Source organism: Mastomys coucha, unplaced genomic scaffold (assembly GCF_008632895.1).
Source record: "Mastomys coucha isolate ucsf_1 unplaced genomic scaffold, UCSF_Mcou_1 pScaffold14, whole genome shotgun sequence".
In the NCBI taxonomy this organism is placed as follows: Eukaryota; Metazoa; Chordata; class Mammalia; order Rodentia; family Muridae; genus Mastomys; species Mastomys coucha.
In genome coordinates, this window is record NW_022196896.1 from 114,675,681 (window position 1) to 114,693,644 (window position 17,964).

A 17,964-nucleotide genomic window follows, 5' to 3' on the forward strand; every position below is an offset into this window, starting at 1 on the left:
TCCACTGCAGCCCTGTGTGGCTCCTAGTACCCGACACAGGGCGAATGCCGTCTGCTTTCTTACACTGCATCCTTGAGGGTATAACTGTAAGAAAACCTCTCCATGTCTCGTACAGACAATTTATTAAAGATTTGTTTCACTTTTACTTATGTGTGGATGTGTACAAGCCTGAGTACAGACAGGTGCCCTTGGATTACAGAAGAGGGTGCTGGGTCCCCCATGGAGCTAAAGCTACAAGAGATTATGAGCTGCCCGGCTTGTATGTTGGGAACTGAACCAGTCTTACGGGCTCCTAGGCCCTGTGTAGCCCCTGATGTAATTTTAAATAACACTTTTTTTCTCCAAGAACTTCATGTGTGTCTGTAGTGTATTTTGATGGCATCTACTCCGTCCAGTTCCCTCGGACCATCACTACTACATTCTCTTTTCAACTTCATGGCCTCTTCTTTTTTTTTTTTTTTTTTGTAACCTACTGAGTCCCGTTAGTTCTATGCACACGAGTGGGAGACCAGCCCCTGGGGCATGTCCTCTCTACTGAGAGAGGTAACCTCAACTTGTGTGTGTACTTGTGGCAGGTGATGCTGGAGGACAGCATTTCACATCATCCCTCCACACCCTCTTACTCTTACCTTCTTTCTGACCCTTTCGTCCCTGATGATCCCCAGATGTTGGGGAAGGCTGATACAATCCATGGCTGACTTGTCACAATCACTTACTCTCATCATGTTGACCGGTCACGAGTCTCTGAATTAACCCCTGACCTAGGTGCTGTTTTTTTGTCTAAATTTGTTTACCTGTAGTTGTTTGGATTCCTGGATGAAGGAGCTCTAGTAAGGAGAATGGATTGTATTTATTTGTTTAGATAGGGCCTCATATAGCCCAGGTTAGCTCTTACTGGCTATGTAGCCAAGGAAGACTTTGGGCTCCTGATTCTCATCCCTCCATCTCGGGAGTGCTGGGTTTATAGGCATGGGCTCTTATATAGGCATGACTCTTATGCAGAACTGGGAACTGATGCTTGAACCCAGAGCTTTGTGTGTGCTGGGCAAATACTCTCCCTCCTGAGCTACATATTTAGCCCTGTATTTCATTCTATGCAAAGAATGCATAGCTGCTCTTCTCAAAGCTGGATGTGATGGCCCATACCTGTAATTTCAGCCCGTGGTACACAGAGGCAGGTGATCTCTGCAAGTTCAGGCCAGGTAGGGTTCCTGCATGCACACATTGTAAGACTCTCTCAAAAGCAAAACAAACAATTGTCCTCTGAGTACACACACTTTTTTTTTTTTTTTTTTTGGTTCTAGCCACAATAGCATTTGCATAAATTAGTGTGGATTTACATAGATTAATTTAGCATTTGCATAGACTAGTTTCCTTGGACATTCCTTTCTCCATCAGTAAAGAGGAATGCAGAGTCTCAAGGACTATGAGGGAATCCAGTGTGTGCTCAGACCTCATGGAGAACGAAGGGTCTAGGCAATTGGAAAGATCCCAAGTCTTCTCGTGGCAGGGCCTGAGAACCAGACCTTGAGAAGTGAGGCTGCCCTTCAGGATGTTGCAGAATCACATGGTTGCCCTTGTCTGTGCATCCTGCCCTGTCACCTGGTCGCTGCTTCTCACTCTGGAGCACCTGACCCGGGGGTGGATGCCAGCCCTTGCAAGCAGTCCTTTGTGGGACATGGCCCCGGCCGCTTGGGATTTCTTAGTTCGCCGAGAAAGATGCTGGGGCTTGGGAGTAAGGTACAGACTTGGACCGAGTGCTCCTGCAGTGTGGGTTGTTGTTTTGGTGCACGGCAGACAGCTGTAAGGATCCTTTTCCCCCCAAGGCAGAGACAGGTCCTGGAGCTGGGCGTGTGGTGTGCCGAAAAGGCCATAGGACCACACAGCACTGGGCTGTGGAAGAAGCAGGGACCTGAAGGTTGGTGACTTGTCCAAAGCCTCATTGATAGGTCACCTATCTTGTCCCTGTCTAGTGTCCCGCCAGGGCTGCCAGCAGCCCTGGATTGTGCGCTCAGTGAACACATCTTGGGTCCTTTCCTTCTCCCTTGACATGTCCATCCAGAGAACATTCGGTGTATACTGGGCTCAGGAACCCCTAGTGTGATTCACAGAGGGTTCGGAACACCTGTCATTCCTGCAAACCTCCATAGTACTTCGGTTTTCTACACACCTTTACTTGATTTTTTTAAAAAGAAATGGTTTAAATTTGTGTGTGTGTGTGTGTGTGTGTGTGTGTGTGTGTGTGTTGCCTGCATGTGTGTCTGTGCAGTGCCCTGGTGGCCAAAAGAGGATGTCAGACAGACCTTTTTGGATGGGAGTTACAGATGGTTATGAGCTGCTGTGTGGTGTTGGAAACAAACTAAACTTGGGTCCTCTGAAGAGCTCTTGACTACTGAGCCATCAGCCACCTTTCCCAGATTCTTGAAGGATTGCCTATAAAAAGCAGCTGATAGCCTGACCTTGGAAGAAAGCTTTAAGGCCGGTGGGACGTAACTAACCATAAGGCAGTCCTCACAAAAGAATGTCTCCCAGAAGCCACCGACAGAAGCTGTTGTCAAACCTGTGTCCTTGATCGATTTTTATTTCTTTGGCATTTGAAAGGGCATATGTTAATGTGCCCACTTTTGGAACCACCTGCCTTGTGAAATCCCTGTGGACGCTGTTGAACTTGGTTGAAATCGGAATGTGGAGGTACTTTCCAATGACTCACACAAGCCCAGGGAGCAGGTCCCACCCACTTACTAGAAGGTGGTTCCTGGTCAACTTATAGACGGAGGGTACTCCGAAGCTCATTGAACTCTGTGCTGAGGTACTGAAGTGCTGGGGTGGATTTGTGAAGAGGCTTTTGAAAGAGTTGAGTTTTTTGTTTTGTTTTTCTGAGACAGGGTTTCTCTGTGTAGCCCTAGCTATCCTGGAACTCCCTCTGTAGAGCCTCATCTCAGAGATGGGGCTGCCTCTGTCTCCCCAATGCTGAGGTTAAGGGTGTACACCGCCAGTGTCTCTCGGAGGTGGGTTTCAAGTGATGTTCTCTTTGATCTTGACAAAGGGAATATGGAAAGATAGCTCAGGTTTTGTTCAGCATTGGTAGAGTCCTCTGCGTTGGTTTATGATTAAGCTTGCACGGTGCAAAGCTCCAGTTGGTTCGTCTCTCTTGATCATCTCAGGCCCAAGTGCCTTGGGCTAAGCCTTCCTTCAAAGCTGCAACTTTTACAGATGAGGAACCTGTGCTCCCAGTTGAACATCTTGAAATCAAGGCCAGCTGCTAGGCGAGATCAGTCCACCCTGGGTCATCTGAGCTTAGCACCAGTAGCCAGGGTCTCCCAAATATCCACAGGCTCAGATGTTGCAAAGCCAGAGAAGGTTCTAGAGTGGCCCAGCACAAGAACAAATTGTCTGGCCATAGCAGAATGCAGAAAGGCTGTTAGTGAGCCACAGGCTCTGGTGGAATGCTGACTCTTGTGTGGCTTTGATCTCTTGGTTTCAGGAGAGGTTTGGCGTCCTCTGAAGGGAAGTCTGCTATGGAGTCCTTGACCCAACCTGGGGTGCTGAGTTTCAGTGGATTGTATAACTTGGCCTTACTCCAAATAACCCCTGGAAGTTCTTTAGGTATTTATTCCACATGAGTGGTTTTCAAACTGAGTAACCTGGGAAGGGGGGGTCTTTTGGACATGACACCCACCGCCCCATGCACAGCCCATCCCTGCCACATGGACCTGCTCTGTCTTCAGTTCCCTTCAGAGTAGACTGGGAGATGGTCCAGGAAGCACCCAGTGGCTAAGGCCAGCTGACCAGCAGAACTGTGCTCAGGCTGGGGCCTTCGGGGCCTGAGAGTCTACAGGCTCGGGCCATATAAGTCAGAGTACTACTCATTGGATGGGGTAGCATCCCCACCGAGCATCAGGGTCCATGTCACGGAGAAGAACAGCTGCTTGTACTCTTACCTGCCAAGAAAGACCCTTCCCCTCCAACCTTACTCACCACAACCATTATATGGGACCCTTTCTCCCACTTTCCGAGTGGCTGTTGGGCTGAAGCCTAGATTTGAACTCGTACCTTGGCCTCTGGCTGAGCTTGCCATGTCCTACTTGTTCCTCTAGAAGACAGGAGTGAGAAGCTTCGCTCCGAGTGGACCCGTACCCAGGTGAGATAAACCTCGAGTATCAAGACATTGAATCCGCAGTGGGTGACAAGATGCTAGAGGCTGCCCCTCTTTAAATGTCTGTATCCTCGTGGCTCTAGGCCCAGATTCTCAGCCTTCTCTCCGCTAGGGTCAGGGTTTCCTCAGCCAGTTTGAGTTGGTTTTCAAGGATCCTGGAAAGCATGCACAAAAGCTTTAGGAATCTGTCCCCGTTCATGGTGTGTTGCTCCTGGGACAACACCAGATACGATGGCTCACAGCACCTGGAACCAGCCGATGTTTGCTGGTGACACCGTGGGGAAGCTTGCTGAGACCCCCCTTGTTCTGCCTCTGCCTCTGGACCTAGGTTTTTCTTTCTGCCTATCTGTGCCTTTGATCCCAAGAGCAGACGCATCTTCTCACTGTACACATTTCTCGGTACAAGCGACTTGTCAGGTGGTTCGTCACGAGGGTAAAATCATGGACTGACAGTGTTCAGTTAGGCATGCCACTAACCCTTGTACTAACCCATCACAGTCTGGGTGGCACTGTACCTCCTGAGAGTGACTTTGATAAAAGTAGAGGTCAGCGTAGTTACAAAGTAACCACCGCCACGGTTTCCCTCCAGCATGTCTTACACACACTCCTGAAGGTGATTCGGTAGGCACTCGCATAATGCATTGTCTGATGGCCCCCATCTCGAGTTGTTTGACTTAGGATTTCCTAGCTCTGTGGTCTGCTTGTCCAGACTCACTCCATCATGAGCTGTTAAGTTTAGACAGTTTTAGAATGGTTCACTCGTGTTTCAGGACAACCTAAGTCAAAGAACATTTGAGAATGTTCTGCAACAGTCTCCGACTCTTGGTGAGTGGAGTCTTCCACTTAGCATGACTTTTAAAGATTCAGTTATACTGTGGCGTGCACGAGTGTTTTCTGTTCATCCTTCAGGGGTCATGGGGTCGTTTTCACCTCTTGGAGGTTGTGAATGATGTGGAGTAAGTTGTTTCATCTCATCTTTGAAGAGCTGACTTCTCATGTCCAAGTTCTCTGAGACCTTCAGCCCTTGACTCCCGTTCTCTCCCCTATGCCTGGCCCCAGTCAAGCATGAATCTCTAAGCCCCAAGGCTTGGTTTGCTCTGAAATTCCGGTTGTGACCCATGTGGGTCAGTCACACATTCTTTGCTGTTGCCCCCAGTGTGGTGTGTACATCGCAGTAGTGTCCAGCAGCCGTGTCCTAGTGAGCTCCAGGCGTGTCAGGACAACCCAAGGCCAGGTGTGCAGCCCAGGGGTGAATCTCTGGAAGCTTTGTGAGGAAGCAGTTTCCTGGACGTCCTCCGAGACGCAGCATCTGAGTCTGCCCCGGTACATGCTGCCTCCTTCTGGGGGTCCATTTGAAAAGGTTGCATCCCTGGCTGCTGGGCCTCTCTGCTCAGTGGGTAGAGGCAAGAAGTGAGGGAGGGAGGGCTGGGCAGTGGTGGCACACGACTTTAATCCCAGCACTTGGGAGGCAGAGGCAGCCACCTTTAATCCCAGCACTTGGGAGGCAGAGGCAGCCACCTTTAATCCCAGCACTTGGGAGGCAGAGGCAGGCACCTTTAATCCCAGCATTTGGGAGGCAGAGGCAGGCGGATTTCTGAGTTCGAGGCCAGCCTGGTCTACAGAGTGAGTTCCAGGACAGCCAGGGCTAAACAGAGAAACCCTGTCTCAAAAAAAAAATAAAAATAAAAATAAAAGAAGTAAGGGAGGAAAGAATCTTTACAGCCATACCTAGGGCTACCCAGGTTCCTCTCCTGAGGGATTCCTGTCTCCTGTAGCCACTTCCCCTTCTTCCTGTCCCCTCCCTCCCTCCCCCATAGCTCCCCCCACTCTACCCACAACTTGAAAAAAAAATGTTCCTTTCCTGCAGGGCCTTGGTCGATGGCTATTCTTGTCTTTGCTGGGTGAAGTCCTCCGAAGTGGGACAGGGAGCCTACATTCTGAGTCCTTTTGCCACCCTGAGTTCCACAGCAGGCTAGGTCAGCCTTCTGCCTAAGGTTTGACCTTTCAAAGGTTGATACACACCTCCCTACAGAGAGGGAGAAAAGAAGGCACGTGTGTTATAAGGAAAACGATGGAGCCCGTCTCTGACACAGCCAACATGGGGCATGCCTGACTGGGTCCCCTCATGCCAGGCACCTGCCGGCCTCCATTATCTGGATCCTACAGTTTGTCCAGCCTGTGCTCCTGGCCTTAGGGGCGCCTCTGGTGGGTGAGAAGCAGGCTTTATAGCTCCTGCAGCTGTCAGCTCCAGCCCTCCTGGCTCCATTGTTAATCCTGACTGTAGCCGCCTGTCCTGGGTCCTGGTGCTTGGCAGACTGGTTCCTTGGGAAGCTGAACGCGGTGCTGCTGCTGCCTTTGTGCCCAGAGCATGTGTGTGACTACCATCCTCCATCCTGTTCGTGATGCAGAAGAGAAAAGGGAGGTCTAGGGCAGACAGGTGGGGAGCCGCCTGCTGTCAGGCCTAGCCTCCTGCAGTGCAAGTGACTGCCTCCAGGAAATCCTCTGACTTCTTGCTTCCCAACTGTGTGACCCAGTGAGGACACAGGCTGGACCAGGATGAACGCAGGACTTTGAACTCTTGAAGGCAAGCTGGAGAAGGGCCTGACTAAAGAAAGATGAGGAGTCCGCAGGAAGAGTGAGATGAACCCTCAAACAACGGAGAGGGAGCAGGAGGAGGCTGATGTGTAGCTAGATCATGTGAGCCCTAGAAGAGGCATTGGGAAGCTATTTTGACCCTCCTCTCTGCCCTCATGAGGCCTGAGGTGGTTGCTTGGTCCAGAAAGGCAGGAAAGAGGATGTTTGTGAGCCTGGAGGAAGGAGATTTTTCAGTCAGTCTCATAGACCGCAGGGCTTGGCCAGCCAGCCGGTGGGAGGGAGAGGCCCTGCTGCTGTGGGAGCGACAGGCTTCTAGCTCCCCCTTTCCCCTCAGGGCCCAAGAGAAGGGTCGGAAGCAGCCGGTGAGAGGTCCGAGAGGACCGTAAGGTCATAAAGCGGAGAAGGACAGAGAAGCACCTGGCAGAGGCCAAGCCACTTGTAAGTGTTGCTTCCTTCATGGCTGCGTCTCCACTGGACCCAGTACCACCCCTGTCGTGTATAGCCCTGTTCCTTAGGCACTTTAAAGCTATAAACAGAGAAGCTTCGAGAAACTGCCCCATGCCCTCTGGTCTTAGGTCACTCTGGCCCTAGTGCCAAGAACCTCTCCCCTTGTTCTTTCCATAAGAGTTGTAAAAATACAAGTCTGGATTGCCAGAAGGCCCCAGGCCTAGCTGGGCCCATTGTCCCAGGAAAACCTGTCTGATAGGTTGCCCATCACTTACTTCTGTTGGGCTCCAGCCAGTGGCAGAGGCTCCCCTGGATAGCAAGTGAGTTCTCAACAGGGATCACTCTGTGCCATGACTCCAAGGGGTGAAGACAAAGCAGGAAGGTACCTATCTCCCACCAAGTGTCTTGTTAGTGCTGATGACCACCACATACCCGGGGACCAAGTCCTGGTCACCACAAGTCCTTTACCCAGTGAGGTAGGTTCAAGGTGATGAGGGACTGTTGGAGGGACCAGCTTGAACTTCTTTCTCTTCCAGGGCTAGGAGCCAGCTGATTTGCATGAGATTGTGTTCCTGAAGGTGAGAGCTCTAGTTTTCACAAATGACCTTTTGCTGCTGCATTCTTTTGAATGAAAAGAATAAAACAAAACAAAAAGGTTCCTTTAGAATACACTAATCTTCAGAGTGCTTTAAGGCCTGTCCCTTGGGGGGTAGGGGTGGGGACCTGGCGCTTCAGCCACACATGGAATGCCTTCTGTAGGCAGCCCGGCCAGGCCCCCTGCTCCCACCTGTATTGTTCAGCTTGGCCTGCTTGTGTGTGTATGGAATGGGGGAGCGAGGTCCCTTAGTGGCTCACCCCTGCCTCACGGAGGCTGGCAGACCTGGTGTCCTGGTTCTTCACCTTTGTTTCCTCACCGGTGGAAGTGGATGCCTGAGTCTCTAGCATAGGATGGCCATGGTGCTTATGCAAATTAGCATGCAGAAACACGTGGAATAGAGTCCAGTGCATCCACCCCCCACAGGTGGTATTCCAGCTGCTCAGTTGTAGGGTGTGTGAGCTATAGTGTGTAAGAGGTGCTAGGTTCTGTCCCTAGCTCTGAAAAACTTTTCACTCCCCTATTTTATTCTGGTTCTATAGATCCAGCCAATGTCAGAGTAAATGTTCTGGGGTGGAAAACATACTATACTGAGTTTTATATCCTAGTCATTTTTTTTCCCTGAACACTAACAACATAACAACATTTAAAGGATACTGGAGGGTGTGAACAGGTTATCGGTAAACATTTATATAGGGGGCTTGAATGTCTGCCAGGTCCTGGGAGCGGTTCCCTCAGATTCCAAGGGAAGCATAAACTATGGCAGGAATGCGTTCTCTCATAACCTGGTGGCTAGAAGTTTACACTGGAAATCTCACAGGGCCCCTCTCCCTCAGGAATTCTGGGGACCCTCTGTTCCTTTGCCTTTTCCTAGCTTCTGGTGATGCCTCCCAGTAGCCCCCAGAGCTTGTGGCTGTAACCCTCTCTTTCCCATCTCCATCCCCACCCCTTTCTCTCTCTGTATCTAAACCTCTTTTTCTTTAAGGAGTGCCCTTGAGTGCATGGAAGGCCCACCCTAACCCACTGTGAGCTTGCCAGCCCGAACTCGACCACATCTGCAAGACCCTGTTTCCCAGTAAGCTCACACGCACAGCCCACAGAGTGAGGACTTCAATCTATTGGTGGGGGAGCACAGTACAGCTCACGTTTGTGGCTCTGTTCCTTGGTGCCATCTGTATTGTGGCTTCCACCAAGTAGGGGAGCAGTCGCGGCCTGGCTTTTCTCTCTGTTTCTGGTAGATGCTCAGACCAACAGCTGTGACTCAGGGAGCCTCCGCTTCCCACAGCCTTTGCATCTTCAGAGCAGGAGCCTGCAGCATGCAAGCAGGGACCAGTCAGCTATACACAGAAGCACTCCTGATTTGGGAAGTGAGCACCCTAGTCCTGTGTGTGCTGTTTGCTGGGCAACTGGTGCCGAGTCTCAGGTGCTGTGTTTTGTGCTGGAGACTGAAGGACACACACAGCTCCTGCTGTGGCCAGAGAGACTTGGAGTGGAATCAGCAGTTCCAATGAGGTCCTTTTCTAGTAAAGCAGAGGCCTCTGGGGCAGGTGACCACAACCTCTGCATCAACTCAGATCAGCTTTGAAGATGTTCTGTGAACCCTCGTCTGCAGTGACAGTGTCACAAGGTGCTGACTGCTACTCAGAGCACCCTGGGGACAACTGGCTGACAGGAGATATGAATGGCCCCGGACTTTCTTGGACAGGCTCCCAGGGCTCCTCTTACGTTGAGCACTGGTCAGTGATAGACAGTTGTGTTGATCAAGCTCCATGTGCATGGTGGAGAAGGCCAAGGATAACCAGCTGTTCCATGAAGTGCTCTGAGTGGGAGCAGGGCTGCCCGTTGCTCCTCTCTTTGTCCTTGTTTTCTCATGCACTTGTGTCTACCTAAAGAAATCCTGGGAGAGCCCATCCCCTAGTGTGTGAGAGGGGCCCATATCCCTGAGCACGGTGAGGGAGGGACCTGCGGGTCCACGGACCTTGCTCTTGCCAGCCTCCCTCCCCAGCCCACTCACATGAATGTGTTCACACTCAATCCAACCCTGAGTCCCACATTTATTTTCTTGCCAGGCCATCATCCCCCTGCACCCCCCAGCTCCGTCCCTGCTATAGACCTGTTTAATATTCCACTGAGGGTCAGATAAAGAAGCCAAGGATCACACAAGAAGCCCATGCTAGCCACAGAGTGGACCCTGCTAGGTCTGGGTCATGGTACTGAGGGCCGAGCTGAGTGTATAGGGTCCAGCCTTTCTCTTTTAGAGTGGTGGTGATGTAATCTGCTTGTCACCTAGGCTTGAGGGACAATCAGCCTATTACAGGGACACTGGTGTATGTTTGTAGCCAGCTCTACGGTTCGCTATGCCTGCAAGGCTTTGGGGGGGGGGCTGTTTTCTAGTTCTGTTATCCCCATCCTAGTTTCTAGTGGGGTGGTGTGTTCCTAATGAATCACAGCATACAGACACCATCTTCCCAAAGGCCCAGCTACTTGCCTCCCTTCCAGTGCCTCTCCGTGACTCTTGAAGTAACTTAGCAAGATGTTTTAAATCCCACTCCGGGCCTAGGAGTGTAATTACTGAATGCTTGCCAGCGTCAGACTCATCCCTCAGGAATTTGCCAAGCAGGACCAGGCAGTGGCTGGTGGTTTTGGAAAGTACACCCAGAAAGTGCGGGGCAAGGAAGTTTTACCCTCTGTGTGAGGAATTGTGTCTGGGAGATGCTGTTGAATTAGTTGTGACAGACAGACAGAGGTTTGCTGGAGAGCAGGGCCACCCAGGACATTCCCCAGAAGTAGAGTGTAGTTCCGCAGATAAATTATAGTTTTAGCCCCTGAGCAAGCTGTGCCGGCTCCCTGGGCTAGACGGGGCACAGCCAGGCACAGCCATGTGTTGCTTAACAAGGAAGGTAGTTCTCAGAAGTGTGATGTCCTGTGTGAACGTTGTAGAATGTGGTAGACCATCTGTGTATAGGTAGTATGCTCTTAGGAGACCACCATTATTACACCTGCAGTCCATCATTGTCCCGGAAGTACTGTAGGGCATGTGACCTTAGCACATGATGGCTTAACCAACCCAAGAGTGTTCTGTGAATGCCAGAGACTAGACGTTCAAAACCTAGTGCCTGCAAAGTTGGTTCCCTGGCAGCGATGGAGGGGAGCATTCCCACTGTTCCAGCTCTGGAGTCTTGGCATCATTGGCACGTGGAAGTTTCCTGACTCTCTGGATTTTCTCTCTTCCTCCATGTCTCTGTCCATGACTGTCTCTTTTTTATAAACAAGGATTGCCCATCATACTGGATTAAGGCCACCCTAATGACATCGTCACTTGGTCATCCACAAGGAAGATTGAATTGGGTCTCAGAACAGTGTGTAGGAGCCAGCCCCTCCACTTTTTCTCTGGAGTTAAGAATTTAGCCAAAGCTATTCACACTATCATACTGCACTCCTGTTAAATGAGCCCTCTGCCAGTCCTTGAACATCTCAAGCAACTGAGTAGGGGGCGCATGAGAGTCTTTATTTTCAGTGCACATAGCCCATGTGACAGAAAGACCAACAGAGGTCATGCTTAGAAAGTAACTTATGCTTTATAAAGTCAGCCTGCCTGTGTAATGAAGCACCCAGAAATCCTTTGTATTCCAACCACAGTAGGGTGGGGCCGTTAGGAGGTAACAAACCTATGAAGCAGTCTGCAGTACCTGGGGTTGGGGGAAAGCACACGGACCCTCCGTGAGTTTTGACATGCTGCACAGCACAGGCCATCTACGGAGGTTCCTTGCCGTGGCCTGAGTTTCTAACACAAGGCTGCATTTCCAGATCTTATGCCCTGTCTTCTCTTGTTCCACCTTGGCTTGGATGAGACAGGACACTAGGGTCTCCCTGCTTCTCAGGTCATACAGCTAAGAGCTAAAGAGCATGACCTCGGCCAGCGTTTGTAGGTGTAAACTTGATGCATTCTGGGGGTCCTCTCTAGGATACTTTGGGGGATACAATTGTAATTTGAAGCCCATCTCAAGCTGCAGAATTTTTCATGAGCCCCTTTAATTCCCTGGGCCCACACAACTCCCCCGAATGATGCTTCCAGGAGGCCAGGCTCAGCATACCTTATGGTGTTGTTCAGGCACAGTTCAGGGCTATGGGAGATGCAGGTGAGCTGCTTCATGGGCTTCTGACGCTGCTAAGTATCAGTCACACTTATGTGAAAGACACTTGCCAGGCTTGAGGGATACACTCGAGGCTCCACTGGAGTTTACTCTTGCAGCATTGGAGTCATTGAACCAAGATGGGTGGGGAGGAGGTCGCTGGCCATCTAGCGGATGGATAAGAAAGGTGTAGCAGATCTGCCTGGAAGCTGAGGACAGCCTCTAGCATAGAATTGCCTGATGCCCAAATGTGTGGGTAGTGTCAAGGCTGGGTAGCCTGGACTCTAGAGGTAGCAGGGCTGGGAGGTAGCGGGTAAGAGGAACTCGCGTGTCCTGACATGTCTTGAGAGTTGGAACTAAGAAATGCCCTGTATGCTGTTTCGTGTTTTAGAAGGCAAGGTCATTCTGTGAGGGCCAAATAGCTTTTGTGCTAGGAGTGAGAGCAGCTTGCTTGTCACAGTTCCAGGAGTTCTTCAGATAGAGTGGGGCTGAGCCTGTCCTGTTCTCAGCCCCTGTCATCCATTGCCAGGTCAGCGTGAACCACAAAAAGCCCCTGTGATGCCGGAGTAGGGGCACACGTGACCTCTTCCTAGAGTAGAGCATAAATAGTGTAGAAGATTTGGGCAGGGGGGCACAGAGAGTAACAAGTAGCCTGGTCACCTGGAGCCTTCATCCGCAGTAAGAAAGAAATACAGACCGTGTTAGAATATTAAGATGCTCTACATCTACATTCTTGCTCACGTCTGAATTGTTTAATGTCTTACTCGAGAACAAGGGAGAGCTTGGGGTCATGAGCCTGAGGCTGCCTGTATCTTCCTCACAAACCCTGGGGGTAGGGATGGTTGTGGAGAGAAGATGATGGTGTAGTGACTTGTGTTCTGCAGGAAGCCATCAGTGCTTTCATGAACAAGGCATGCTTCTAGAGGTGAGGGTGGGGACTGGGGGTAGAGATGGTTGTGGAGAGAAGATGACAGTGTAGTGTGTAGTGAGTGTGTTCTACAAGAAGCCACCCGGGCTTTCGTGAACAAGGCATGCTTCTAGAGGTGAGGGTGGGGAGTGGAGAATTGACAACAGGAGTCCTGTGCCCTCCAGATTTTAGAGGAGGACAAGCTGTAACCTCCCATGTTCCACTTCTGGGTTGACGGGTACACTCCCAGAGCCCGTTGCCTGCCCTGAACCGTCACTTGACAGGAATTTCCTCCCCCAACCTCTCATGGTCTTGGCAAGGAAACACTCCTGAGGTTTGTGAGCTGTGCTTTTAATGGGAGTGGCTCGGGTGCCTTTTAGGTTCCTCCCCACAGGGTACCAGGAGGCTGTGAAGGCTCTGGAGTCCCCAGGTGGGAGGAACCAGGGCAGCTATAGCCTGTTCTCCGCTAAACTTGGGAGGGCATGGGGCTGCGTGTTGTCCGTTCACCACTCACTGCTCTAACTTTTAGCTCATTTTTCTTGTGGCTGAGTAACTAACTTCCAACCCTGTGCCAGGAGGCAGAGTCATCAGGGGCAGGGTTACTCCAAGTGCTCCGAGGGAGATGAGGAACAGGCTAGACCCAAAGAAGGTGATGGAAACAAAGACGTGAGCTAGAAAGGAACCCCAAAGTAGAGTGACCGCACCTGCGCTGGTGAGAGGCTGAGGATCTTCAAGATGGACATTGAATGGAGGGTCAATGGGAGAAACCGAGGCAAGTGAGGTACTGTGCGGAGCTTGCCTGCCGGAGAGAACTGCCAGTCAAATAAGTTAAACTGCACTGGGAGGGTGTGGGGTATTGTGGCAGGATGGGGATTGGGAGAGCTCGAGGTCTTTTTTACAGAGGTAAGAGGTCATTCAAAGCATCGTGGAGTTACCCAAATGCTGGGATGCTCGAGAATGGTGTTGAAGTGTGTCTGCGCGTGGGGGAGGGACTGGCTGAGAGGGCAGAGGTCCCTGTTGTGAGCTCAAGTAGAAACCGGTGCTTTGTCAGGATGGAGGGTCCAGTCAGATCGGAGCTGTATCTGAGACCCACTGCAGGGAGGAAGCAGGGAATTGTTGAGGCCCACTTCAGGGAATTGTTGGAGCACTTGGCACTGTTGGCAGGAGGGACAGATCTTACTGTCGCCACTACCTCTCTTTTCTTACAGCTGCCATCTCTTCAGGTCCTCAAAGTGTTCCGGGAATCATATCTTTCAATATCATACTGCAGGTGAGCAGTCTGCGGCCCAAGTCCGCAGACTGCATTAATTCTCCTTAGGGATTCTAAAGATTTATGTTTTAAAGAGCACAGCCCTCTCCCCACTTCCCCTCACCAATGCATTACCCAGGTCGGGGTCAGAAGACAAGATGCAGGAATTGGTCCCTCCTTCGCCCTATGAACCCCAGGATCAATCTCAGGTTGTTCTCTGAGACATCTCACTAGCCTAAGAGTAGCATTTCAAAGGGTAGCATTTTGGGTTTGTTGTTGTTTTAGTACGTACGCAAGAGCCTGTGTGAATAATGTGCAATCATGTGTGTGCAGGTGCCCAGGGAGGCCAGAGGGGGCAGCATATCCATTGAAACTTAAGTCACAGGTTATTGTGAACTGTCATGTGGGTGCTGGGAACCAAACAATACCCAAACCCAGGTCCTCCGGAAGAGCAGCGGTTCTCAACGTATGAGTTGTGAGCCCCCACAGGGATGGTGTCCTGCATATCAGATATTTACATTGCTGTTCATAACAGTAGCCAAATTACAGTCATGAAGTAGCAAGGAAAATGATTTCAAGGTTGGGGGTCACCATCACATGAGACTGTCTTCACTTTCAGTCGTATCTCCAGCCCCAAGAGCAGAATTTTTTTTAAAGATTTATTTATTTATTTATTTATTTATTTATTTATTTATTTATTATATGTAAGTACACTGTAGTTGTCTTTAGACACTCCAGAAGAGGGCGTCAGATCTCGTTACGGATGGTTGTGAGCCACCATGTGGTTGCTAGGATTTGAACTCAGGGACCTTTGGAAGAGCAGTTGGTGCTCTTAACCACTGAGTCATCTCACCAGCCCAAGAGCAGAATTCTTAACAAAAAGAGTGGCAGATTAAGATTTCTGCTTGGAAATGTTGAACGCGATATACACACCTGCATTTATTTTGTTGGGTTGGTTTGGGTTTTGAGACAGGGTGACTAGAACTCACTGTGTAGCCCAACTTGGTGTCAAACTCATCCTTCTTAAACCTCCCATGGGCTAGGGTTACGTTCATGAGTCACCATACCCAGCCTCAAATGTAATATTTTAAATAAGTTATTGACTAGACAATGAGAAAGACGCCAGGGTGGATCAGCGTGCCGGGAAGAGGGTAGTTTGTGCTGAATGAGGAAGGAAGGGAAGCGTGGCCATGCCAGGCAGACTAGCAGGCCAGGCACCGACCAACCGACCGACGGACCGCGCCCTGGTCTGCAATCATCGATACTGCTTATCAGCAGCTGTACAGCGGTGGCTCTCCACCTTCCTAATGCTTCGACCCTTTACTACCGTGCCTCATGTTGTGATGACCTCCAACCATAAAATTATTTTTATTTCTACTTTGTAAATATATTTTTGCCACTGCTATGAATCGTAATGTGAGTACCTGATATTCAGGATCTCTTATGTGTGACCCTTCCGGGGGTCATGGCCCACAGGTTGAGAAGTGCTGCTCTTAAGGTTTTGCCTGCTGAATGTAAATTGAGTAGACACAGAAGTCAGTGGCTTCCCTTCTCCAGAAATACCCCCCTGAAAATACAAGAGAGGGAAAAAAAAGATCCTCGGGGTGGCAACTGCATGGGAACCCAGTTTAAAACATCTCTGAGGTGCTTTCTGGACGGGGAGTGAGTTGGCTATTTGAGCCAGGTCTCATGTAGCCCAGGCTGGCCTTGATTTCTGGATACTTTTATATTCCTAATACACCTCGACAGCGATTAAGCCTTGGTGAGTGCTGGACTCCGAACTGCACATGCTCTTCAGCTTGACATTGGGAAGAAGCAAACTGTGGCCCACCATTTATGTTTTATCAATAATACTTTATTGGAACATAGTCACAGACTGTTTTCTTCGTATTGTTTGTGATTTGTTTTGGACTAAAAGAACAGTCGTGGTAACATTTGGTTCATCAAAAAGATGAACTAGCATAAAAATGTCAATTCTCATTGATGTAGCGTCAAGAAAGTCCAGTGGGGTCACTCTTTAAGAGAATTAAGTGGTGAGGAAACGTTTTATATTAAATTATTCCAGAGTTCATGGAAGGAAGAAAATGGGTGTAAAAACCCTGAGATAGGATTTTGCAGGAGGGTGGCCAGTGGAAGTACTGTCACAGCTCCATAAGAGGGTGTTACCACAGAAATTCTCAGGCTACTGACACAGAATGGCCCTAGTGCAGACCCTCATGTCTGCATGGATTAAAGTGTGTGGTGGTGACACTGAATTAGTCTGGAGGGGACATGTTGTTCGGGAACGCCATGCAGAAGTCATTACTCAGTTCCCTGCTAATTAATTTTGTGACAGTCCTCCCCGAGAAGCCAAATAAATTCTTTGTACATTAATGTCAGCACACAAACCAATTTTTTAAGTAAAGGAAATAGATGGGAATACTCATCAAATTTTTCATTAAGAGAGGCCATGCTGTGCATCTAGGGAAAGCCAGACGGGAAAGATTGATATGAGCGCATAATTTAGACTTCAAGCCCGCCAGTGGATAAGCTCCAACAGCAGGGTGGGAAAGAGGCTGGCAGCTGACTCCTTGTGAGAGTCCTCTGGGTGGGAAATAGGGACAGACAGACAGACACAGGCTCTTATGTCACAGTTTAAGAGCACTGGCTCTTGCAGAGATCTGTGTTCAGTTCCCAGCACCCACATGGCAGGCAGCTAGCTCATAATTATCTGTAATTCCAGTTCTGGGGATATGATGCCCTCTTCTGGACTCCTCCGATACTACATGCACATGGTATATATACATACATTCATTCATTCATACAAGCATACATACATACATGCATACATACATATATACATATAGGCAAACACACACATAAATAAATCTTTCTTTTTCTAAAAAAAGAAAAAGAAAAAAAGAAAAGAATGAGGCCTGCTACGTGATAGGGTGTGCTCTGAGACACATAACATGAAGCCAGCTTGTTGCTGTTCTGACAAAAATCTGATATTGTCACTAAGAGCTACTCTCACAGAGCTACTGTCCTGTTGGTCCATTGCTGACTGCTGCACATGACACTGCATTCTGGGTGGTGAGGAAGGAAAGGGACTCAAAACTTGAATGTCTGCTCCTACTTAGTAAGTTAGCAGAGCTTTCCGTCAGCCGTCAGCCGTCAGCGAAGGGTGGGAAATGAACTCCCCCTGCAACTGACAGGCTGAGTTTCTAGAACCTTCCAGCAGAGTGTTTGGCAAGGCTTGGTTGTTCTCATCTAGAAAACTGTCCTAACAAAGTGATTTAAAGGCCAGGTGTGGAAGCCCAGGCTTGTGAGCCCAACAATTGGGAAGTAAAGGCAGAAGGACTGTCATGTGTTAGGGCCAGCCTGGGCTACAGAGGGAGATTCCACTCCTCACCCCAGCCCCAAACAGAAAAGGAAGAGGGAAAAAAGTAATTCACAATGCAGTAAGATCAGGTATCAGAATGAGCTGAGCGGAAGGCACAGGGCTGTGGTAGTCAGGCCTCTGCAGACCTAAAAAGATGAGGCTGTGAGCTTGGTCAGCCTGGCTCCACTTAAACTTTGCCCTCCTCTCTCTGGGAGTCCCGTCATCTAAGGAGTGGGATTGTAAGGAAAGGGAGAATGATAGATGCCCCACTAACTTACCCTGGCCACAGCACCAGGACTGGGTACCTCAGGTTCTACCCACTGGGGTCAGTCCCCTCCATAGGTGTCAATGAGAGAGTTTGAAATGTTGGGACTCACTTATGGTCAGATGACATGCCTCTGTGCTAAAAAATTGGCCTTGCCACATCGAAGAGGACCTGCGGGAGCCAAGGCTCCATGCAGGGGTTGCGACTCCTCAGGGCTTAAGGGAGTCTCATTTTCCCATCATCTTTAAATGATGAA

General features: G+C 49.8%; 1 protein-coding gene across 9 annotated transcripts in view; it reads left to right on the plus strand.

Annotated features, from left to right (window-relative positions):
• The window catches only part of Sh3bp4 (SH3 domain binding protein 4), an 82,249-nt gene that overhangs the window by 36,182 nt on the left and 28,103 nt on the right, over positions 1-17,964 (plus strand). For 3 of the 9 annotated variants that reach the window (XM_031368352.1, XM_031368353.1, XM_031368359.1), the window contains exons 3-4: positions 7,086-7,189; positions 7,735-7,776. The exons of 5 other annotated variants lie outside the window; for them this stretch is intronic. The gene's annotated coding sequence lies outside the window, so the exon portion shown is untranslated. The remainder of the gene's footprint in view (positions 1-7,085; positions 7,190-7,734; positions 7,777-17,964) is intronic. One more of the 9 variants, XM_031368355.1, reaches the window with a different exon arrangement.